General features: G+C 42.3%; 1 protein-coding gene and 1 long non-coding RNA gene across 4 annotated transcripts in view; both read right to left on the bottom strand.

Annotated features, from left to right (window-relative positions):
- LOC117085318 (phosphoribosyl pyrophosphate synthase-associated protein 2) overlaps nucleotides 1-8,235 on the bottom strand; it is a 51,575-nt gene extending 43,340 nt beyond the window's left edge. The window contains exon 1 of one of the 3 annotated variants that reach the window (XM_033214101.1): nucleotides 8,052-8,235. The gene's annotated coding sequence lies outside the window, so the exon portion shown is untranslated. The remainder of the gene's footprint in view (nucleotides 1-8,051) is intronic. The other 2 variants (XM_033214108.1, XM_033214116.1) reach the window with 2 other exon arrangements.
- Nucleotides 8,236-20,367: 12,132 nt separating this feature from the next.
- On the bottom strand, nucleotides 20,368-25,750 carry LOC117085337. The gene is made up of 3 exons (XR_004437920.1): nucleotides 25,609-25,750; nucleotides 24,724-24,857; nucleotides 20,368-20,400 (listed from the first exon to the last, which is right to left on the bottom strand). It is a non-coding gene; the product is annotated as an uncharacterized LOC117085337 (long non-coding RNA).
- Between the last annotated feature and the right edge of the window lie 247 nt (nucleotides 25,751-25,997).

Below are 25,997 nucleotides of genomic sequence, written 5' to 3'. Positions count from 1 at the left end.
ACAAATAAAAAGGTCCCTGGCTTAGAAGTCATCACTGCTGGCCAGGTGCAGTGGTTCACGCCTGTAATCCTAGCACTTTGGGAAGCCAAGGCAGGTGGATCACAAGATCAAGAGATTGAGACCACCCTGGCCAACATGGTGAAACCCTGTCTCTACTAAAAATACAAAAAATAGCTGGGCGTGGTGGCATGCACCTGCAGTCCCAGCTACTTGGGAGGCTGAGGCAGGAGAATGACGTGAACCTGGGAGGCACAGGTTGCAGTGAGCTGAGATCGTGCCACTGCACTAGAGCCTGGCAACAGAGCAAGACTCTGTCTCATAAATCAAAAAAGAAGTCATCAGTGCTGAGTGTCCTCATCACGTAGTGGAGGTGCTAGATGGGAGGAACAGCAACAACCCAGCAGGCTATGGGCAGGGGGACCCTTTCTCAGCAAGCTCACTGCATTTCCACAGTTGTATGTTCACCTGGGACCTCTGGGAAGGCTGGTGGAGATCATCAATGAGCTGAAACTAAGCTAATCTTTTTCATCTTATTTTTTTTTTTTGAGACAGAGCTGTTCTGTCGCCCAGGCTGGAGTGCAGTGTCGCGATCTCGGCAAGCTCTGCCTCCCAGGTTCACACCATTCTCCTGCCTCAACCTCCCGAGTAGCTGGGACTACAGGCGCCCCCCACCATGCCTGGCTAATTTTTTTGTATTTTTAGTAGAGACAAGGTTTCACCATGTTAGCCAGGATGGTCTCGATCTCCTGACCTCGTGATCCGCCCGCCTCGGCCTCCCAAAGTGCTGGGATTGATTACAGGCATGAGCCATCGGCGCCCGGCCTCATTAGTTTCAAATGTTAATTATACAAAACACAAACACATGCTCCCTATAAACACCTGAAACATGGCTGGGCATGGTGGCTCACACCTGTAATCCCAGCACTTTGGGAGGCCAAGGCAGGCGGATCACAAGATCAGGAGTTTGAGAACAGCCTGGCCAATAGGATGAAACCTGTCTCTACTAAAAATACAAAAATGAGCTTGGCATGGTGGCGGGTGCCTGTAGTCCCAGCTACTCTGGGGGCTGAGGCTTGAGAATCGCTTGAACTCAGGAGGCAGAGGTTGAAGTGAGCCGAGATTGCATCACTGCACTCCAGCCTGCACGACAGAGCGAGACTCCATCCCCCCAAAAAAACCTGAAACATGATAGTTAAGGATAAAGTCACCAGCCTCGATCCCGGGTCCTCCCCAGAAGTGAGGGTTCTTACCAGTTTAGTAGGGACATCAGACCTTTTCTATGCATTTATACATGTGACCTCCATAAAAAATATATATGGCCGGGCACAGCGGCTCATGCCTGTAATCCTAGCACTTTGGAAGGCCAAGGCGGCAGACCACTTGAGGACAGGAGTTCGAGACCAGCCTGACCAACATGGCGAAGCTCCATCTCTACTAAAAATACAAAAAATAAAAATAAAAATAAGCCAGGCATGGGGGTACCTGCCTGTAATCCCAGCTACTCATGAGGCTGAGGCAGGAGAATCACTTGAATCCAGGAGGCAGAGGTTGCAGTGAGCCAAAATTGCACCATTGCACTCCAGCCTGGGCGAAGAGGGCAAAACTCCACACACACACAAAAAAAGGCCAGGCACAGTGGCTCATGCCTGTAATCCTAGCACTTTGGGAGGCCAAGGCAGGCAGATCACTTGAGGCCAGGAGTTCGAGACCAGCCTGACCGACATGGCAAAACCCCATCTCTACTAAAAATAAAATAAATAAAATAAATAAGCCAGGCGTGGTGGTACATGCTTATAATCCCAGCTACTCATGAGGCTGAGGCAGGAGAATCGCTTGAACCCAGGAAGCAGAGGTTGCAGTGAGCCAAGATCACGCCATTGCACTCCAGCCTGGGCGACGAAAGCAAAACTCCATCTAAAAAATAAAAAAATAAGAAAAGGCCAGGTGCAGTGGCTCACACCTGTAATCCCAGCACTTTGGGAAGCCGAAGTGGGTGGATCACCTGAGGTCAGGGATTCGAGACCAGCCTGGCCAACATGGCGAAACCCTGTCTCCACTAAAAATACAAAAAATTAGCTGGGTGTGGTGGTGTGTGCCTGTAGTCCCAGCTACTTGGGAGGCTGAAGCAGGAGAACCGTTTGAACCTGGAAGGCAGAGGTTGCAGTGAGCCAAGATCGTGCCATTGCACTCCAGCCTGGGCAACAGAGTAAGACTCTGTCTCAAAAAAAAGAAAAATTAATTATTTAAAAAAAAATATATATATACACGTGTGTGTGTGTATACATATAATGTTTCAAACACAAAAAGATGTCATTATCAACTGTATCTACCATTTGCTTTTTCACTAACCAGTCTATATTGGCAATCTGGGTTAAAAGATACAGACTTGGCCAGGCACAGTGGCTCATGCCTGTATCCCCAGCACTTTGGGAAGCCAAGGCCAGAGGATAACTTGAGCCCAAGAGTTTGCAACCAGCCTGGGTAATGCGGTGACACATTACCACCTCTACAAAAAATTTTAAAATTAGCCAAGCATGGTAGTGCATGCCTATTATCTCGCCTACTTGGGAGGCTGAAGTGGGAGTATGACTTGAGCCCTGGAGGCCAAAGCTGTGAGCTGTGTTCACACCACTGCCCTCCAGCCTGGGGGACAGACTGAGACCCAGTATCCAAAACAAACAACAACAACAACAAAACACAAGAAGAAATTATAAAGGAGACCTATTTTGCACAGTCCCACTAACACTTCCTGCAGAGGCATTCCAGCTGGCAAAACCCAGGAATCTGCAATGGGAAATATGGCAGACTACAATGCAATTTACCTTAAATTTGCCTATGGCTTATAAACAGAAATGTATACACAACTAACCAAAGCCCTAAAGTGACCAAGGTGGACAGTGGTATCTACTGTGGAAGTGGCTTTGGGGTAGAGATCAGCAAATTACAGCCTACAGGCCAAATCAGGTCCCTCAAAAGCCTATTTCTGTAACACAGGCTGTAACACAGCCACACTCATTTGTTTACAAATTGCCTTTAGATAACAACAATAGCACTGAGTATGCCCCACAAAGCCTAAAATATTTATTATCTGGTCTTTTACAGAAAAAGTTTGCTAACACCTTTTACAGGACAATGTAGCATCTGCAAAGGCTACTAGCAGAGTGGCTGGTATAAATGAAAGAAATAACACATTTAATCATCAACATTCTGGAAGGGATCTTAAATACTTCTAAAGCCATCTCTCAACCAATCAACATCTGTGTTTAAGAACAAAAGGTATGGCCAGGCACAGCAACTCACGCTGCTAATCCCAGCACTTTGTGAGGCCAAGGTGGGCTGATCGCTTGAGCCCAAGAGTTTGAGACCAGCCTCGGCTACATAGTGAGACCTAATCTCTATAAAAAAATCAAAAAATGAGGCGGGAAGAGCACTTGAGCCCAGGTGGTCAGGGCTGCCATGAGCCATGATTGCACCACTTTACTGTACTCCTGCCTGGAAGATGGGAGACCTGGTCTCAAATAAATAAATAAATAAACACATAAAAAATAGGGTGTTACAGGTCCAGGAAAGGAAACAAAAACAAACTAATCTTCCTGCAGTTGTAAATACAGGATTTGGAGTCAAACTCATGTTTGCATCTTGAACTACTTCCCCTAAACTCACAGTGAGGACTTGCATAAGTTATCTGATACTCGAAATTTCTTAGCCTCAGTTCTGCCATCCAAAAAACTGAAAACTGACCCCACAGGTGACTGTAAAATTTCTGCCAGGCACTTAACACTGTGCCCTGCATATCGGACATGCTATCTATGAACTGACTTCTAATATCTTGATTATCTACCATGTAAGTACAGTAATAGACATGGGGGGAGGGGCATTTTTTTACACTCCCCCCAACCTTCAAATAAGCTCCTTAAAGTACAGCAAGATTCCTGATAGGAGTCGGAATACTTAGAATGAAAGCATTTTAGAGGTAGGAAGAGAGCTTAGAGGTAGTTCAGCCCATTCCTCCTACATCTTTTGTTCAAAGCCCATCTGTAGGAATCCTGCCAAGGAACCACTCAACAGAAGCTTGAACAGCCCCAGGGTCTGATGCCCACATCCGCTGAGGACCCATCATTCCAAATTCTTCCTTAGAACATGCTGTGGCCGGGCGCAGTGGCTCACGCCTATAATTCCAGCACTTTGGGAGGGCGAGGCAGGCGGATTACCTGGTCAGAAGTTCAAGACCAGTCTGGCCAACATGGTGAAACCTCATTTCTACTAAAAATGCAAAAATTAGCTAGGCCTGGTGGCATACGCCTGTAGTCCCAGCTACTCAGGAGGCTGAGGCAGGTGAATTGCTTGAACCTGGGAGGTGGAGGTTGCAGTGAGCGGAGATTGCACCACTGCACTCCAGCCTGGGTGACAGAGCAAGACTCTGTCTCAAAAAAAAAACCAAACAAACAAACAAAAAGAACATGCGGAGATTCCTCTCCTTGTAGCTTCTGCCCAGTGGTTCTTAGCCTCTCCTTAGAGATTTATGGGAAACATCAAATTCCTTTTCCACAGGACAGCCTGCAAATTATTTCAAGATAGCTCTCCTGCATTTGTGTACTTTTTCCAGGATATTTCCTGAAGTCTTTCCTTATCTCTCATGGTTTAAAATGGCCTGCAACATCCTGCATATGGTCTCTGACGTTCTAGGCTTCAGCTATAGGCTTCTATATAGAATCCTTACCGAAGACCACCCTCAAAATGACATTGGTGGGGTGGACTGGGGAGCATCCATTTGGAAATGACTATCAACATAGTCATGTTTTGTGACTACTCATTTCACAAGTTATTCAAACATAAGGGCTGTTTCTTTTTCTTTTCTTCTTTTTTTTTTAAGATGGAGTTTCACTCTTGTTGCCCAGGCTGGAGTGCAATGGCGCAATTTCAGCTCACTACAACCTCCGCCTCCCTGGTTGAAGCAGTTCTGCCTCAGCCTCCTGAGCAGCATGCGCCACCACGCCCATCTAATTTTGTATTTTTAGTAGAGACAGGGTTTCTCCATGTTGGTCAGGCTGGTCTCAAACTCCTGACCTCATAATCCACCCGCCTTGGCCTCCTAAAGTGCTAGGATTATAGGCATGAGCCACCGCATCCAGCCATAAGGCCTGTTTGTAGTTTTAGTTCTCCTTTCTCCTGGAGGTAATGAAGACTGTGTTCTTTACCAAGTTTCCAGAAAAGAGTTATAAAGACTACCCTCAAAAACATGATAATCATCAAGATGAGGTTGGCAGGAGGCTTGTTAGCACAAGGTTTTAGTGTGAAATGAGAACATTCCCTTATTTTCCCCATGAGCTATAACTGCTTTATGTTTATTCTAAATTTACTCTAGAACGTGTGAGAATTATTTATAACATGTATGAAAACACACCGTTTTCAGAGAATCTTAGCACCTTTTAAAGAGCAAATCACACTCCTCTTCTGAATAAGATTTGAGAATCTGTTAAGACTCATGAATTAAGTAGCCACACTGAGAGATCATTTCCTTTGGACAGACTAGCAGTCATTTCAAAACCACTCACCCACATTTCAGATGAGGAAGACTCACATGGAAGTGTGTTGTCTTCCCTCTAACGCATCTACTGTATAAATACCTTCTACTTAAAGATGGCTGAAGTAGGAGTGTGAAGAGTTGGGTTTGCCTTCCAGTTACTAGGCTGTGTGGACATCACTTGTCCTTGCTGGGCCTCAGCCTTTACCTTCCAGACAACGAGATATAACCTTGGTAAAAAGCTTTCCCCATCAGAATTTAAGGTCCAGGTAGCAGAGATTTTTTTTTTTTACCATGATATTCTCTGCTGTATACCCTGTGCAGCTGCCACACAGTAGAGGCTAAACTAACGATTGCTGAATAATGCCTGACCTCAATGAGTCACAATGATTAACAAATGAAATTGAAAGATGAATTAAAAGGCATCATAACGTATAAAAACCGGCCAGGTGCAGTGCCTCACACCTGTAATCCCAGCACTTTGGGAGGCCAAGGCGGGTGGATCACCTGAGGTCAGGAGTTCCAAGACCAGCCTGGCCAACATGGCGAAACCCCTACTAAGAAATACAAAAATGAGCTGGGCGTGGTGGCATGCACCTGTAACCCCAGCTACTTGGGCGGCTGAGGCAGGAGAATCACTTGAACTCGGGAGGTGGTGGTTGCAGTGAGTGGAGACCGCACCACTGCACTCCAGCCTGGGCAGCAGAGCAAGACTCTGTCTCAAAAAATAAAACAGCATAAAAATGTATTACGTTTATTGGCCGGGCATGGTGGCTCATGCATGTAATCCTAGCACTTGGGGAGGCCCAGGTGGGCAGATCACAAGGTCAGGAGTTCGAGACCAACCTGATAAACATGGTGAAACCCTGTCTCTACTAAAAATACAAAAAATTAGCCGGGCGTGGTGGCACGCACCTGTAATCCCAATTACTCAGGAGGCTGAGGCAGGAGAATCACTTGAACCCAGGAGGCAGAGGTTGCAGTGAGCCGAGATCGCGCCACAGCACTCCAGCCTGGACGACAGAGCAAGACTCTGCATAAAACAAAACAAAAACAAAACACCTTATTATGCATGTTTATTAGTGATGTGCCTCACTCCAAGAAAATCTGTCTTTAATATCAATATTGATGAGAACTTGAAGGGCAAATTCTAAGCCAAATTACTCTTCCACTCCTCTATGATCCCAGGCTCTGCTTACCTCTCCAACAGAATGTTTACCCATGCCTAACATCTTCTGAGTGTTCACAATGCTTATGACAACTCAGTGAAGCAAGTACTAGAATGAGACTCATTTTAGACAGGGTAAGCTAGGTTTCCAGATGAAGAAACTTACTCAAGGCTGCAAACCCTCTAAGCAGCAGAAATAGCTCAGTCTCAGCATGATTTGTAGTAGTCGTGTGCAACACTGGGCTGCACATCCTGTCTCTCAACCCACACAGAAAACAACTTGGTACTCTGCTGAATTCTGCATACCGAAAGCAAAACCGGGCAAATACCCAGATTTTGAAAAATGTCTATTTGTAAACATGCCTTGTTTGGAAAACAATTTATATAATAGTGCCAAAGAAAGAACACAGAAGTTTGATCTGGTATTTCCACTTCTGGTAATTATTCTAAGGAAATAAGGAAAAAGCTATATGCTCAGTGATGATGGTCAACATAAGTCTTTTTAAACGGCAAGTACACCAGACCTGTGTAAAGGTTCCATAACAAAGTAATTAAGGAAAACACAGAATAGAAATTCAATAAATATTCAACACCGCGCAAAAGTACCTATGAATGACTTTAAGTGGAAAGAGCTCAAACCACAACTGAGTAATAATGGTACACACCAGGGCAGTAGGAAAGGAATATGGACAAGAAGGGTATGCTATAGTGGGGTTCAATAATGTGGGTGAATTATTTCTATTTGTGCAATTAAATTTTTTAAACACTAGAGATCACACCTCCTCAAGCCCCAAAGCCCCAGTCCGCATTTTCATACCCCTTTCAAAAGCTAAACACTCAAACGGAGCCAACATTAAAGTAAGAGTAAAATTATCAAGCAGAATACTTTAAAATTTCATCACGGTTCCCCCTCAATCTCTGCTGGGGTGAGTTCTGAGTTGGACAAAATCATCCTTTAGGGGGTAAGAGATATATTCGTGATGAGCAAAATCAGGTAAATTAAAATCACGGGCTCCATGTCAGGTTAGGGACGGAGAATGGCTGGGTCTGGGCTTGCTTTCAGAGCTGCTCACCACAGGTCCCATCATCAGGGTTCGACTCCCCAGCGGCGCCTCAGGGAGCAGAGAGAGCCCAGACATCGGACGCCCCGCCCCGGGCCCCGCGGACCCCTGACGGAAGAGGAAGAAGACAGAGAAAAATGGAAGGGCAGCGGGCGCGAGGTCGCCCCCGTGAACCCCCAAGCAGCCATCACCCCGGGACCCCGACCCGTCTGCCTGCCGGTGCCGCGGGCTCCCCGCCCCGTAATGCTGGAGCCAGCCGGCCCTCGCCGCTGCTCGCCACTGGCTCCCGCCCGCTTACCTGGCCCCGACCCCAGCCCCTGCCCCGCCGCAGCCTCGGCTGCAGAAGGAAGAAAGCGCTGGGTCTCCTAGCGGCGTCCCTAAGAGCAAAATGGCGACTCCGTGCACAAGATCGGCGTCCGCCGCGACTGCGAGGCCGGCGGGCGGGGCGGGGGCGGGGCTAGAGCCCGGACAGTGGAGGCATCTGGCTGCGTTTGTGGGCGTGGCCCACCCATGGGGAAGGCGCGAGGCAGTGGGCGTAGCCACAGGGGTGGAGTCGGGCTGGCACGATGGGCGGGGCAGTGGGCGGGGATGCGCCTGTTCTGGTCCCTGGAGAGCTGCGAGCCCCACACCAATTGTGACAGCCCAGGCAGGTGACAAGGAGTGTGGACAGAGTATGACATTTGGAATTACAAATACCTGGGTTCAAGCCTCCACTGGCATGTAACCTTGGACAAGTCATTTCACCTCTCTGAGCTTGTTTCCTTATCTGAAAAACAAGCATGATAGCAGCACCCATTCCACAAGACTGTTGTGAGGATTAAATGAGACAACACGGCCAGGCACGGTGGTTCACGCCTGTAATTCCAGCACTTTGTGAGGCTGAGGCAGGCGGATCACGAGGTCAAGAGTTCGAGACCAGCCTGACCAACATGGTGAAATCCAGTCTCTACTAAAAATACAAAAAATATTAGCTGGGTGTGGTGGCGCGTGCCTGTAATCCCAGCTACTCAGGAGGCTGAGGCAGGAGAATCGCTCGAACCCTGGAGGCAGAGGTTGCAGTGAGCTGAGATCACGCCACTGCACTCCAGCCTGGGTGACAGAGCAAGACTCCATCACTGTATTTTTGATTTGCATTTCTATAATGATCAGTGACACTGAGCTTTTTTTCCTAGGCTTGTTGGCTGCATATAGGTCTTTTGAAAAAGTGTCTGTTCATGTCCTTTGCCCACTTTTTAATGGGGTTTTTTTTTCTTGTAAATTTGTTTTAGTTACTTATAGAAGCTGGATAGTAGATCTTCAGATATTCTAGTTATTTCTTCTCTATATATTTAAACTTGAGAATCACATGTCTACCTTGATTAATCTCTTTTATGAATTGATACACACTCATGTCTCTAGCAAGGCATTCAGTACTTAGACATTTTTACTTCAAAAATAAGGCTTTTGGTGTGTTATTTCGTCATTTGATATTATCTCTTATAGTTTTTCATTCTAAAATCTTTAATTTTTTATTTCCAATATAGATCTCAGGAAGACAGTAAAGCACACAAAAATATATAAGAATGGCATTGATATTAACACCTAGTGCAATGAACATACCTAAGAAGAAAATGTAGAACTACCTATTTATGATATAAACACTGTATTTTCCCTACTGACGAAAGTACATTTTAGCAAAAATAAGATCACATGGAGAATATATGAAAACTGAGTAAAATGACATAATGAGAGTTATGAGGATAGAGTAATAAGGATATTTTGGCCTTGATTTGAGAATGGTTCTGTAGAGAAAAACCATTTAGAAAATGATGTACAGTGGGTGCTGGGAGAAATAGTCTTTCTAACTCTTATCTCCTTCTGGGGAGCTCAGATTAATGTCACCTCCACCAACTATCTTAGCTTTATCTGTGTGCTTCCATAGTCCATTGTACCTGCTCCATTTATAGCATTTATCATAAGATACTCCAGCTGCCTTCTTTTTTGCTTATTTTTCCTATTAAACTGCAAGATCTTTGAAGATATAGATTATGTCTTTCATACTATTTAGATACAGAATATGTATTTATTGAATGAATTACTTCATAATTTAAAAAAATCATGCTAAATACCATGCTATTGTATATTGGCTCCTGGAACAATAAAAAGACATTGGTGGAAAATTGATGAAATCTGGATAAAATGTGTAGTTAATATTAATGTGTCCTGTTATTCTCTTCATTTCAAGAAAATCATTATGTAAGATATTAACAACAGAGAACACTGCATGACAAGCATGCGGGAACTCTGTACTGCCTTTCACGATCTCTGTAAACCAAAAATATTTCAAAATAAAATGTATATTTAAAAAATTATCAAGAAAATTTTTTTCCATTATTATTATTCTGTCAGATGAAATATGTAAAATTCTGTAATCTGAATGATCCTGGGCCTCATTTGCTGTAGGTAGTAATGAAATATATCAGTAATTTGTAATGCCTACATGGTCTTACTATGTAAGACCACTTTACCCCATTGAAACTAGCTGGTTGTCTCAGGATCTGTAAGTGATCACACACAGTCTTGCTTCATGTTGTTCCATTATGGTGTCTTTACAGGTCTGCTGTCCTCACACTTTTGGAAAAAGTTCTCTTCCCTTTACCACTGCCATTGATGCAGCTGCTGTGAGAAGGCTCATTCTTGGAGAGCTCACTGATAACTGGGGCGAACTCCTCACAGAATTGAAGGGAATGTTCCTCTCACTCGTTCTTCTGCAGTGCTCTGTCACCTCACCATAAAAACTCTCCCCTCAGCAGGAACTTTTGGCCTTTCTTCTCCGCCGGGTATCAGATCTGATTCTGTAAGTCTAACCAGTGAACTCCTACTATTCTGTTCTCCTGATTCAATTTGGGATACTCTTGACCTTCCCTCAACCAAAAAATAATAGGCTCCAAGCCTTCACTTTGAGGCTGGGAATGGCCATGGCTTCTGCTTTATATGCTCAGTTGGGCACACTGCTGTGGGTTAACTTACAGATCTGAGGTTAATAGGAAAGCCATGGAGAATGCTAAATTTAGACCTGACTGTGACCTGGCCTTCAGACTGGACTCAAGTCCTCTTGGTCATCCTGACTGGGAAAACTAATGTTGTGGCAACGATGTAATACAGTGTCTGTCTGCTTGCCCCATATTGTCAGAGGTGAAAAGAACTTGTGGTCCATTTTAAGAACTCTACACAGAAAAATATTTCTGGCTAGATGTTGTTTACAGCTACTGTAGACATTTTAAAGAGTTCCTGAATACCAGTGTCTTCAATCCCTGAAAATAAAAATCAATAGATGTAATTTTGGATGTATACTTGGGAAGCTTGAAATAGCTCTAAGGTGAGTATGGGTCATTTTCTACTTTCATGCATTTAACTGCTTCTGTCATGATCCTGTCAGAGTTTCTACTGAAAACTGAGAGCCTTTTCAAGCTCCCTGTCCCACAGACTCTTATGCATTAGCCCATGATGATGGTGCCTGGTAGGATCTTGGTTAATTTACAGAACAAAAGACATTGGTAAATTTGGATATCTAAATGGATGCAGCCAGTGGGCATAAAAAATAATTCTTCATCTTAAAGCTCTTTAGACACAAACTCATTGTGATACTTAACACTACCCTTGGATAAATCCTACTATTCTTTATTCTTGAATAATAATCACATTGATTTCTGTTATCAAAAGAATTTCCATTTGGAATAGTGCCAGGGGATTTAATGAATATAATTTGTTCTTAATGCCTTTTCTAATTGCCTTCTTTTCTCTAACATTTTATCTGTGTTCCAGGAAATTAAAAAGTTGTTTTATTCCATTTTATATCCTTTTTTTAATTGTGAAGTTTTTAATTATAAAGTTTTCTATGGCAAAAATAAATAAAACACAAGGTCTGAAAAAATTAGAATAAACACAAACAGGAGGATTGGCTAGCTTACTAAGGTAGGGATGAGGACAACTTACATTGAAGCATGGGTTAGAAATGAAAGAACCATATTATAACCTGCTATGAAATGATTATAGTGTCAGCACCTAACAAATTGTTTGTACTGAGTAAATGTTAAATAAAACGCACTAAAATGGCAATTTAATGATCCAATATGGTTATGGAGCAGCAAAAAAAGAAAGGAAGGAAGAAAAATTACCTCCAGCTATTTGGCACAATCTTAAATAAAAAGTCTAGATTTATTTACAGAGCAAGCATTTATAAGTACAAAAAAAAGAGGAAAAAGTAAATATATTTTCTTCCAAATTAAAAATAAAAAATTAATTTAAAATTAAATTAGATCTCTGTGTCAATATAAATCTATTTTTCTCTCAAAATTATACTCTCATCCTGAACTTTTACTGACATTCGAAGCTTTGCTTTTATTTTTATTTCATGCCATTCATCATCCTTTTTCATTAAAAATTTATCTAAAATTTTAATATGCTTAGCTAGCCAAAGGTAGGGGCATTCAAGCTGTATTTCCCACACCTGGTTGAGTATCAGAACCGTTGGAAAATTTATTTTGTTTTGTTGTGTTTTGTTTTTGATACCAGTTTCCAGGGCCCCCAGCAAATGTCTAAACTAGAATCTCTGAAGTTGGGGCATAGGACTCTGTATTTTTGTCACATGGTCCCTAGAGATTTCTGATTTATCAACTATCATTTTAAAACCATTATTCTTTGTGAATTTTTAAAAAGTCCACTGAATGAAGCCTAGACATTTCTAATGATTTAAAATCCAACAAGGAAAAAAAAAAAACCAAACAACATATTTTTAAATAAACCTACTCTTCATTTCTACATTCTTTTCTAGGAAGATAAACACTCTTCTAGGCATTCAACCTTAGAATCTAGAACAAACCTTAGCTTTCCTCTGTGCACGCAGGCAGCCCCTTGCTCCTATTGATTCTGTTTTCCTAATGTTTTTCAAATTAATCTCTGCCTTTCTCTTTTGCACTACTACTGCTCTAACTCATTATGGCTTTGCTTTAAATCCTTAGTTGATTTCCCATTTCAGATGAGAAAAATCTATACACCTGAGCTCAGTAACAGTCCTTAGTATAGTAACTTGCGGCCAATGCTTTTCATTAGCTGTATGTATCTTTTACTATTCATGTCAGCTCAATATGACAATCTGAGTTTCTTGTTTTTGTTTGTTTGTTTTCTTGTCTGTATGTTTTCTAGCCTCTGCATGGGAATTAGCATAAGAAACATTCCTGGGTATGATGGCGGAAAATGTAATCTAGGAATTATTTAAATGAAACTGCAGAGGCAGAGTAGATTTTTCCCAAGCATGGGAAGGAGAGTGAAGCAAGTCTATGTAAAGGTTCTGCCTCACTTTATCACTTTCCTAACACCAAACTTTGAATCTGGTAGAGAATAACAGTATTTTCCATTATAAATTCTACCTAGTAACATTTAATATATGTAATGGCAGAGATATCATAGGTGAAATCTGGTAAGTACACTTCCAGGACTCTATAAGAGCCACCTCTAATTTTGTGATTTGACATTGAAGTTTTTTCCACAAGACAAAAGTCTGTCATGTCTCTGAGGAGCACAGTTGTTTCTTCAGCTATTGAATGGAATACTTAGCGTATTCTCTAATTCTGACACCTCAGTATTTCTAAATAAGTATAGTTCTTATTTACTCATTGTGTTAGCAATTAAATTTCCACACAGCATAATTGAAAATAATTAATAAAGTAAGTATTTAACATATATAATAACTTCTTCTGAACAGAAACCTATAGACTGAATGAGCCTTAAAAAACAAAAAAGAAAGAAAGAAAAGAAAGGGATAATACGGTGTCATTTTAAAACTCCTTCATTTTAAATAACAGCTCCAGGGATATAGGCAAGCTGTGACTGGTAACGTATTTTTGTTTTTACTGCTATATAATAGTTATTTTTAAAGGCAAAACACTTGTCTCACCCCTTTTCTGTAAGTCTGTAATCAGTGGGACCTCTTCCCCTCTAGTCTCCTGGCCTCGTCAGGTCTATGCCGGTTTCTTTCAGATTCCCAACTCTAAAGTTCTGAGTAAGATGTTAGCACTGGTCTCTCTTATTTAATTATGGTAATAAGAGTATAAAATGCTTATTTACCTCTTGCCTACTTCTTCAGCGAAAGGAGTTCAAGAACTACTCAGGTGTTCAAGAAATGTAGTTTGTCTCAATCAAGGAAACAAGTTGTCTTTGAAGAAAACATATGACTCTTGGCCTCTATACCGTCTAGCACTCAGTTAGTAGTAATTGTTACCATGTAATGAGTACATAGCGTGTCTCACGCACTTAATATAATCTCCTTTACCCCACCCCCGATATCCAGTATTACAACATCCCATATTGTCCCAATTACACAGTGGGGAAACTGGGCCAAATGCAAGTAGAGCTGCTTGTCCAAGGCCAGAGTGTTCATAACTACAAAAACACTGAGAAAGGACTTTATTTCAAAGGACTTTACTACAAAACCTTGATGATCAATATGTTTAGCACATCAGAATGGTTCAGCTTTCAAAAAGCTAATTTGATTTATATGCTTTATAATATAGAACACCCCCAGTATAGTCTGGATACACTCTGTATTTAAATACATCAATAAATGAATATTTATAGTACATGGGGTACATAAGAACTATACACAATCTCACATCAGATTATGTATAGTTCAGATTACATTTCTTCACCAAATGTGTTTTGGAAAAAAATTGTCTTATTGGGAAAATTTTAGATAAGAAGTTATGGACCTGAGATATAACCAGGAATTTCAACCAGCCTGTCAGATGTCATAGTCCAGAACGTCTATGGTATGTTTTCTGCCAGGTTACTCTTCCTAATTGTGATGTTCAATAGAGCTTTCATTTCCCAGCAGCTTAGCACTCTCAGTGTGTTTCCTGAAAATGGAGCTAATTCCTCTGACATGATAATATATTGCAAACAGACTGTTCTACAAATTATTTTTAAATAGTCAATACAGTTTTCTTGTAAATAGTAAATGAAATGGAAAATAACATTCCTGATGTTGGCTAGATGTACCCAAGAGTTTTTGGAATCTCAATATATTTTTCATCAATCATAATTTATATCTACACAGTTCTATATTTAGTATTGTTCCAAACTAATAGAATTTGTTTTCTATCACTACTTTTGTTGTGATTTCATATTATTGCAACATATGTAACTGTTAGCATTAACTTAACCTTAAGAATGCTTTGAGGGTTTTATTGCATCCCTTAGGAAAACGTAAGGCTTTCTAGAGTCCCAGTGAGTAGGCCTCATAAACCCAAGTGTTGAAAATTACACTTTAGCATGTGTGGAGGATTTGTTTTTTGAAAGCCCTAAATGCATATTTTGTTTAACTTGGTCTCAAATTCTGCTTTACTTCAATTACTACAACATTTATCATTTCATCAATCATATTTATTAAGATTCCGTACCCTTAAAATATTCTCCAGTGGATCTCAAATTGCTTTAATTTCAATCTTGACTTTTCGGACCATTTCAGGGAAAATTACATCTTGATTAAGGAGTCATTAAAATAAAATGAGAAAACAATCCTTGAGAGAACTGAGAAGGATTACTTATTGAAGTCTGATTTCCCTTGTTTACTCATCTTTGTCCTTGTGGCTCAGTCCATAGTAAGGGGCTTCTCTTTGATTCTTGGTGGAAATTACACTGTAGACAAATGATGTAGGGGTTGGAGCTTTTAATATTATTTACTAATTCTAATTTTGCTTAATAGATGTTTATGTGACCTTTAGTTTGTGTATTTACATATTAAACATGTTGGCTAAAATTATCATATATTAGATCCTAGTCTATGATACTTTTCAGCACTCAGCTGGAACAACATAAAAATGGTCCTTGCTGTTTAATCTGGTTATACATGTTCTGTTGTTATAGTTCTATATATAATAGATATATAAACTCACTTTCCATATTTAAGGAAAATATTAAACAATCATTGAGTCATCCGGTTGATTTAAAATGTCCAGATGTTTGGCCTCTTGCAGACAAGCAGCCTAATTAAATCTCTTTTTCACTGGGATGTTTATCATTGTTTTGACAAAGTGTAGTAGGAAGAGCACTGGTCATAGTGTCACAGGAGATTTGAAAATCCTCATTAACTCATGTGCAAACTGCATGATTCTGGGTCCAGGAAATGGTATCTGAAGGTGTCTAGAGGATGACTGAAAATGAATAAGGAATACTCCAGGTATGTTCTTAAATCAAGTCCTTTGTCCCTTTGCCTCAATTGTTGCTTCCATAAAATAGGGAAACTAATGCCTAAATTAAATATTCTTCTGAAGGTTACCCTGATGAAATATATAAAAGTACTCAATATTAAATATGTGACAAATTTCCAAACGGGACTTCTTGAATATTAATGTGAGTTTCAGTATTATCAGCTATTAAAAAGGAAAAACGATTCTTACGTGATGCTGCCACATACCCTGCTTGGCATTATGTCTGTTTTCTTTCTTGTTGTATTCCCTTCTCAAGGTCTGTATAAGGATCAAATAGTATTCTTTTTGCAAAAGTATTTACTAAAGATGTAAAAATCTATCTAAATGAAAAATATTAAAATGTATTTTATTGCTTAAAATCTTCTTTTCTATTTCTGCCCTTTGCTCAGTCTTTCTCTTTGTTTTCCAAATTTGAAACAGCTTTATATATATCAGGTGGCTGTTAGACTGTATAATTTGAGGGATGCAAGATATGACCTATTAAGCAAAAGTATTTTTCATGACAATCTCAAATTGCAAATTAGAAACTCATTGTTTAGTTACTATAGAGCCTCCAATTATTAAAATGCAAATAATACTGGAGAGGTAACATTTTAGACTTTTATGTTTTAGGGTGAACAATACCTAACTGGATTAGTTTAGAGTTACTTGACAATATTTACAATTTAGGAGGCAGGGGAAAAGGCACTTAATGGAAAAGTGGGCAGACCCCAAGATAAACTTAATTATCATGAGCTATGGAACAATCACTTATTTTTTATAGTATTTTTTTTTTGATTACAGGCTTGAGCCACCGCGCACAGCCTAAAGATGGTTTCCTTTTTTTTTTTTTTGAGACGGAGCCTCGCTGTCACCCAGGCTGGAGTGCAGTGGCACAATCTCAGCTCACTGCAACCTCTGCCTCCCAGGTTCAAGTGATTCTCCTACCTCAGCCTTCCGAGTAGCTGGGACTACAGGCGCGTGGCACCACATCCAGCTAATTTTCTGTATATTTAATACAGATGGGATTTCACCATGTTAGCCAGGATGGTCTCCATCTCCTGACCTCATGATCCACCTGCCTTGGCCTTCCAAAGTGCGGATTACAGGCGTGAGCTACCGCGCCTGGCAAGCCCTCACTCTCAAAGAACCTAGAGACTAGCTGGGATCAAAGTGGAGCAAACCGGCAATCAGTACAATAGAAGTGCTAGGTCTGCATATGCACACACACATGCACACACACTAGCAGTTTCAGAGATTGTCCCCTCACCACCTTTGACAGCACAGTCAACTGCAAATCTGATAGGTAAAAAACAGTATGTCATTTAATCTGCATTCCTGTGATTACTTATCAGAATAAAAATGTTTTCATATGCTTCTTGGTCATTTGTATTTCTTCTTTATGAACTCTGATCATAAAGTGATAATACCTGGGTCCAGAGGAAGCACTCAGTGTCGGCTACTATTATTACTATTATCACTGCTGTTATTACTATTATCACTACTTTTTTTTTTTTATGGCTAATCAAGTGAAGCAGTGGGAGTGGAGAAGGAACAAAGAAATCTGTAACCGGTTGTGATCAACTAATAGTAACCACCACTATACTTGGACCAGTCACTACTGTTATTAAAGACTAGGGGGAGTAAGTTTCCAGAACAGGGTAGAGTCCTTCTTAAGCAGAGGTAATTGCTTGTGTGAAGACCCAGAGGCAAGGAACAACAGGGTATACAGCAGGCGCTGGGCACAAGCAGTCTGTACTACTGCGTACAGGATGCTCAGGAAGAAGTGGAGAGATGATCTGGCAAAACATTTCAGCTCTACCTTCAAAGCTAGGAGAGTCATGGTGGAAGAGGGATATGATCACACGCTTAGACGTGCAGTTTACAAGGATCCTGTTGGCAGCGACTTGGAAGAGAGAAAGCAGTCAAGGAGAATGATTACAAGGCAACAGAAGGTCAGGCAGCCAAAAGGGTGATGAAGGTCTGGACTCAAAAAGGAGAAGTAGGATGACTAGGAAAACATTATGAGCTAGGATCTCAAGAATGTGGTGACTAGAATGGCATAAGAAGGAACCCAGAGGCCTCTCAAATCCCTGATTCGAGTGACTGGCTGGATGACACTACCGCTCACCAGGATAAGAAGATAGGAAGAGGTTGGACCTGGGGAAGTGGATAAGATCATTTTAAAATGCCCATAGGATGGCCGGACATGGTGGCTCATGCCTGTAATCCCAGTATTTTGGGAGGCTGAGGCAGGTGGATCACCTGAGGTCAGGAATTCAAGACCAGCCTGGCTAACATGGTGAAACCCCGTCTCTACTAAAAATACAAAAATTGGCTGGACGTGGTGGCGCACACCTGCAATCCCAGCTACCCCAGAGGCTGAGGCAGGAGAATCACTGGAACCTGGGAGGCAGAGGCTGCCGTGAGCCGAGACCGTGCCACTGTACTCCCGCCTGGATGACAGAGCGAGACTCCGTCTCAATAATAATAATAATGATAAAATAAAATAAAATAAAATGCCCATAGGACATCCAAGTAGAGATGTCCAGGAAGCAACTGTGTATACGGGATTGGAGATCAGAAAACTAGTCAGAGCTGGAAAAAAACACTTTTGCAAATCATCAGCATATGGACGGCAAGTGAGGCACAAGTTTATCTAACGCATTCCTCAGAAACTGCACAGGGGGAGGGGAGAAATGGTCAAAGGAAGGCAAATATGAATTTTTTTAGGAGCAAAAGAGGGAAAACATCTGCAAAGAAAACCAAGAGTATGGGCCAGGCTCGGTGACTCACGCACTTGGGAGGCCAAGGCGGGTGAATCACCTGAGGTCAGGAGTTCGAGACCAGCCTGGCCAACATGGTGAAGCCCGTCTCTACTAAAACTATAAAAATTAGCCAGACGTGGTAGCAGGTACCTGTAATCCCAGTTACTGGGGAAACTGAGGCAGGAGAATAGCTTGAACCCAGGAGATGGAGGTTGCAGTGAGCTGAGATCGCGCCACTGCACTCCAGTCTGGGCAAAAGAGCAAGACTCCATCTCAAAATAATAATAATAATAATAATTTCAAAGATAAAACAAAAATCTTGTTAAAGATAAATACATGAGAAGCTAAAGAAATAACCTACTTCTTGGCGGGCGTGGTGGCTCAAGCCTGTAATCCCAGCACTTTGGGAGGCCGAGACGGGCGGATCATGAGGTCAGGAGATCGAGACCATCCTGGCTAACACGGTGAACCCCGTCTCTACTAAAAAGTACAAAAAACTAGCCGGGCGTGGTGGCGGGCGCCTGTAGTCCCAGCTACTCGGGACGCTGAGGCAGGAGAATGGCGTGAACCCAGGAGGTGGAGCTTGCAGTGAGCTGAGATCCGGCCTGGGCGACAGAGCAAGACTCCGTCTCAAAAAAAAAAAAAAAAAAAAAAAAAAAAAGAAATAACCTACTTCTTTAAGTCATGCTATCAATTTGCACCAAAATTTTCATTTCCTATGTGTAGGTGTCGAGAGTCTAGTACCCATGTTAAATGACATACACCTCTTCTGGGCTGAATTGGGTTCCCAAAAAGAGATATGTAGTACTCCAGGGGGCTGGGCACAGTGGCGCATGCCTATAATCCCAGCACTTTGGGAGGTCAAGGCCACAGGATCGCTTGAGCTCAGGAGTTTGAGATCAGCTTGGGCAACATGGCAAGACCCCGTCTCTACCAAAAATATTAAAAAATAGCCAGGTGTGGTGGTGTGCACCTGTAGTCCCAGATACTCGGGAAGCTGAGGTGGGAGGATTGCTTGAGCCGGGGGTGAGGGGGCTGGAGGTTAAAGTGATCCAAGTGCCACTGCACTCCAGCCTGAATGACAAAGGGAGACCCTGTCTCAAAAAAAAAAAAAAAAAAAAAAAAAAAAAGACATGTAGTACTCCTAACATTCAGCACCTCAGAATGTGATCTTAGAGACAGGATCTTCAGACCAGGTACGGTGGCTCATGCCTGTAATCTCAGCACTTTAAGAGGCCGAGATGGGTGGATCACTTGAGGTCGAGAGTTCGAGACCAGCCTGACCAATGTGGTGAAACCCTGCCTCTACCAAAAATGTAAAAATTGGCTAGGCGTGGTGGCGAGCACCTGTAACTCCAGCTACTTGGGAGGCTGAGGCAGAAGAATCACTTGAACCTAGGAGGAGGAGGTTGCAGTGAGCTGAGATCACGCCACTGCACTCCAGCCTGGGCAACAAAGAGAGACTCTGGAAAAAAAAAAAAAAAGAGATAGGATCTTCAAAGAGGTCACAAAGTTAAAATCAGGTCATCAGGGAGGACTCTAATCCCAATATGACTGTTGTCCTTATAAAAAAGGGGAAATAGGCCGAGACGTGCGGATCACGAGGTCAGGAGATCGGGACCATCCTGGCTAACACGGTGAAACCCCGTCTCTACTAAAAAATACAAAAAACTAGCCGGGCGAGGTGGCGGGCGCCTGTAGTCCCAGCTACTCGGGAGGCTGAGGCAGGAGAACGGCATAAACCCGGGAGGCAGAGCTTGCAGTGAGCTGAGATCCGGCCACTGCACTCCAGCCTGGGCGACAGAGCGAGACTCCGTCTCAAAAAAAAAAAAAAAAAAAAAAAGGGGAAATTGTGGACACAAAGAAACACACAGAGAGGCTGGGCGCAGTGGCTCACACCTGTAATCCCAGCACTTTCGGAGGCTGAGGCGGGCAGATCACTTAAGGTCAGGAGTTTGAGAACAGCCTGGGCAACAAGGTACAGCCCTGTCTCTACAAAAAATACAAACTTTAGGCTGAGTGGTGTGGTTCATGCCTGTAATCCAGCACTTTGGGAGGCCGAGGCAGGCAGATCACCTGAGGTCAGGAGTTCAAGCCCGGCCTGGGCAACATGGTGAAACCCTGTCTCTATATAAAATACAAAAAATTAGCCGGGCATGGTGACTCGTGCCTGTAATCCCAGTTACTCAGGAGGCTGAGAAAGGAGAATCACCTGAACCTGAGAGGCAGAGGTTGCAGTGAACCGCTGTTATGCCACTGCACTCCAGCCTGGGCAACAGAGCAAGACTCTGCCTAAAAAAGAAAAAGAAATATGCACAGGGAGAACTCTACATAAGGACTGGAGTTATACTGCCACCAGAAGCTAGAAGAGAGGCTTGAAACAGCTCCTGCCCCAGTTGCTTCAGAGGAAGTATGCCTCTGCCCTTAGATTTCTAGCCTCCAGAACAGTGAGACGATAAATTTCTGTTACTTAAGCCACTCAGCCTATATCACTCTGTGGCAGCAGCCTTAGCAAACAGATGTCATGAAGAAAATTCGCAGCTCAGGTTTACTGACTGCCTACCAGGTGCCGTTCTAAACACTCTACATCAAAAAACTCATTTAATCCTTATAAAGTCCCCTCCAGGATCTAGGTACTATCATTACACCTTTTTTTTTTTTTCTTTTTTTTTGGAGACAGAATCTCGCTCTGTCACCCAGGCTGGAGCACAGTGGCGCGATCTCGGCTCACTGCAGGCTCTGCCTCCCAGGTTCACGCCATTCTCCTGCCTCAGCCTCCAGAGTAGCTGGGACTACAGGCGCCCGCCACCATGCCCAGCTAATTTTTTGTATTTTTAGTAGAGACAGGCTTTCACCATAGTGGCCAGGCTGGTCTCAAACTCCTGACCTCAGGCAATCCTCCCGCCTTGGCCTCCCAAAGTCCTGGGATTACACTTGTGAGCCACCACGCCCAGCCCTAAAGATTTTTTTTTTCTTTTCATATATACACCAATGCAAATTGTTTTTTTCTCCTGTTTTTTTTCCCAAAAAACACAAAGTGTATCAAATCATACATACTGTTCTGCATGTCGCTTTTATCACTTAACTGTCTGCCTTGCAGATCTTTCCATATCATATTAAATTATGTTTTAATTCTCTTGTTTTGCTTGTCAAGAACAGTTTTTACTTAATTTCACCATAGTTCAGTCTAGCACACAAGGCACCCAGCAGCCCCTAAGAACTACCTGAGACAACTGATGATGGCTCCATGCCACACACTAAAGGCCCTGTATCTTTTCTCTCCTCCTCATTTTCATTTCACTTTTTTCTCCAACTCACTCAATTCTCCTTCCTTTCCCTATACCTCTCCCATCTCACCCACTCCTTGGCCCCTAACCCTGACAACTAGACCTAGCAACATCACTGACATTGCTTAGTCGTGGCTAGAAATATTCAGGCTTTAAAAAGGTACAGACCCCCAACATAGAGAAAAAGGGATAAATAATAATTTCCATGAGAACTTCTAATTAACGAGAGTGCCTTAAATTGAAGAGTTTTGGTCTGGAGTTATTCTTCCTTGTTACTTGCCTCCTCTCGCATTTTGATTTGTGAAGAGTGAGTAAGTATGACGCTATTTTCTATATGCATGGAAACAAGCACATACTCAGTCTAACATTTAAGCAATGCCTGACAGAACGACGGAGTTCATTCTACAATAAGATAATTGGAAACAAAATATAAAAGCTATATAAAATTAACATTTGGGCTCCAAAATATGCACTTTAATTAACCTATCATTTCTTTTTACTTAAATTAAGTAGCTCCAATCTGAAACTACATCTTAGAAATGTTTTAAGGCTATTCACCAATGAAAAAGAGGAAAGTTCCCTCTCCCTGCTTTTATTTTCCAGCCCACAAACTCTATGCTATCCTCCCCGCAAAAAGTACCTTTTTTTCTGACCAGACGAACACTGTAATTTTTAAGATTTCTAAATAATAAAAATAAGAAAACATTACCCCCCAAAAATTGGTTTACACTTAGAAGATGTTTCGCACTGAGCAAAGGATTGGTAAGGAGCATAAAACGAAGGCAGCCACGTAACTACGTTCTCAAGTAGTAACAGGTGGGAACTCACAGTATGGAGCTCATTTCCTTTCTCTAGTCCTGCCATGCCAGGGACTTCTGCTAGAACTTCTGAGGTTACTGTATTATAACTCAGGTTCAGAGACATTTAGAGGTAAAACCTTAAACACTGGAAATATCTTTAAAAGTAGGGCTTTGTGTACCAAATACATTCGTTAAAACCTAGGAAACTATAAAATGAAATCCAATATATTGATCTCAATCCCCTTGCCTGCTTCCTAAGAAGGACAGAGGCCAGCAGGTCCTGGTGCTCAACACTTGCTAAGTCGATACGCTCTTACACAGGTCCTCCGATTCTTGACGGGTTCAGAACTTCTGGTTGCATTCCCCATGCAACCCCTCCAACTCTACAGGGAGAATGCTGGAAAAACTGTGTCACTTTGGCTTCCTGTATATTAATATAAGCACTCATTATCCAGCAATAGCAGCTGAAATGTAAATGAAGATGAGAACTCAGTCTACATGACCTAAGATTTCCCACAAGTCCAGATATTTAGGTTACGCAGACTGCATTATTGGCCGATTTCTCCTCTGCATTAATCTGGAAGTCCACAGAACAGATTAGCACACAACAATCTTTTTTTTTTTTTTTTTGAGACAGAGTCTCGCTCTGCCGCCCAGGCTGGAGTGCTATGGCCGGATCTCAGCTCACTGCAAGCTCCGCCTCCTGGGTTTAAGCCATTCTCCTGCCTCAGCCTCCCGAGTAGCTGGGACTACAGGCGCCCGTCACCGCGCCCGGCTAGTTTTTTGTATTTTTTAGTAGAGATGGGGTTTCACCGTGTTAGCCAGGATGGTCCCGATCTCCTGACCTCGTGATCCGCCCGTCTCGGCCTCCCAAAGTGCTGGGATCACAGGCTTGAGCCACTGCGCCCGGCCAGCACACAACAATCTTAACTAAGCTAGTATTCAACTCTGAAGGAAGGCGAAGCTGGTGGAGGGTTTCCAGGACTCCTTATCCTTCTCTGTCCTTCCTCCCATCCCCTCCTTATGTCTTTTTTGTTTTTTGTTTGTAAAATTTAAAAATATTTAATTTTTAAAATGTATTTTTAGTCACAAGAAAATCAAAGAAGCCACCCATTTAAGTCTTAAGCTCTGCCCTTTGCCTAGTCCTAATGGAGAGTTCTTTGGCCATCTATGTATAAGAGATTAGAGGAGCCAAAGAGACTGGAGAATCACCACATCAATGGGAGCTTTTTCATCTAAAGGTCATCTGTCCACACTGTCCAAATGAGGTTTACCCTGTGAAATAAACTTGGCATAAGTGCTACCTGTTGAGAAAAACAGTGTGAAATGTCACACAAAGGACTGGGGTGCAGCAGCAGGACTCTGAAAGAGTCATACGTGTAAACCAGCAGGTCTTAGAATGTTCTAATATACTATATTGCAGTTTCAGAGTAAACAAATGGTTAATGACACATCTTTTGTAACACATGAATCAGCTACTGATTTGCAACAGTGGGACACACCCTAGTACCTACGACTCTAAAGTACCTGTTTGAAAAGTGGACCTAGATGTCTGAATTGCCAACCTATCCTAAAATTGGAACAGAATTTTATAACTATGTAAGTTGCCATAATTTAAAGTTAAAAAGATCACTGCCTTTCATTATAATGGAAGTTAATTTGAGAACTTCATTAAAACCTTCACACCGATAATCAAAGAACAGTAGCAATGCAAAGTAAGGTATAGCCAATCAATCCTAGGAAGCAAACACAAGAGGCAAGAGAAATGGCAGGTAAAGGAACCGAAGAATAGCAAATTCAAGAATTACAATTCAAGAATTACAAGCATTACAAAGTTCTAAAGAAAAATGAATAAAATGAGGCTGGTAATGAAAAAATAACACATCTTACCTTAAGAGGCATCCAAATAGCATTCATAGTGTCAGGATATAAAGACAATACTCAGAAATGAGCAAGAAGTCTTAGTAATTCCCTCGGTTACCAAGTATGAGCAGGTAGGAAAATCTTTTGTTTCGATAAGGTATCTGAAAGAGAGGATTTTCATTTAGACTAAAAAATAATCAAGAAAATGCAAATAGTTTAAGCTACCTGGGCAGGGATTTTGAAGTACTATTTGCCTCATCGCACTAAAAAAGTATAGAAAATACAGTCCCCTTTAGAAAACGGCAAATGTGTGTGTGTCTCCATATATGTGTGTAGAAACACACGTTATATAAAAAGAGAAATAAATATGTAACACATATTTTAGATAATGTAAAATTGCTTATCAAACAGCCCAAATCCCAGAGACAATAAAGTTTCCAGGGTACCTCATAAACACTAAACGTGATTTGTTAACTAACCGTCTAAAAAAAGACCCTTGCCACATTTAATTATATTTAGTCAAGTAAAACCTCTCTAATCATCCCGACTGTCCCAAGATTATGCTTAAGTTTCAGAGTCAATTCCACATGAAAAGTAAAACCTATTCTTGACTGAAGTACTAGAAACAAATAAAATACCCTTCTTCCCCAGAGATCGTTAAAAGCAGACCGAGCAACTTAATTTTGAGGGTGGGAGGAAGGTAAATTTGCCTGGAGGCTGGAGGATGGACTAAATGACCTCTAGTAGGATCCTCGTTCAAGTCCTGGGCCTGAATACAATTCCAGCTTAACCAGTTACTGCTTCGCTTAAAATGGAGGCTTGTCCGCGTAGGGACAAAAATAACAGCACCCACTTCGTTAAAAACAAATGTCGAAAAGTACCCTTATTTAAATAAAAATAAAAAATAAACACCTCTGGAGTGGATGTGTTCTTGCTATGCCTTTGTCACTGAGGCTTCGAAGACTTGGCATCACTTTCCTTACTGCTCACCGGATTTTGGGGGAGGAGCGGGGGGCGGCAGTTTGACTCCTGACCCAAGTCTCAGGCAGGCTTCAAAGCCCCACCGGGGCCCGCGGAGAGGCGAGAGCCCGAGATCGCACCTCCCCCCACCGCGGACCCCAGTCCCAAACCTACCCCTCACCCCTCCGCAGTGGGGCGCCTCTTTCTGCCCCATTCCCAATGTTAGGGAGGGGAGAGCGCGGGGTGGGCTCAGGGCAGGGGCACCCGCGGCCGTTGACCGGCTCGCTTCAGGAGGGGCGCCCCGCGGGATGCGGCTTCCCTTCCTCCCCGCGTCGGTCCGT

Source organism: Trachypithecus francoisi, unplaced genomic scaffold (genome assembly GCF_009764315.1).
Source record: "Trachypithecus francoisi isolate TF-2019V2 unplaced genomic scaffold, Tfra_2.0 Contig00540, whole genome shotgun sequence".
In the NCBI taxonomy this organism is placed as follows: Eukaryota; Metazoa; Chordata; class Mammalia; order Primates; family Cercopithecidae; genus Trachypithecus; species Trachypithecus francoisi.
The sequence above is the reverse complement of the archived record's forward strand: the minus strand, read 5'-3'. Positions and strand labels throughout refer to the sequence as shown.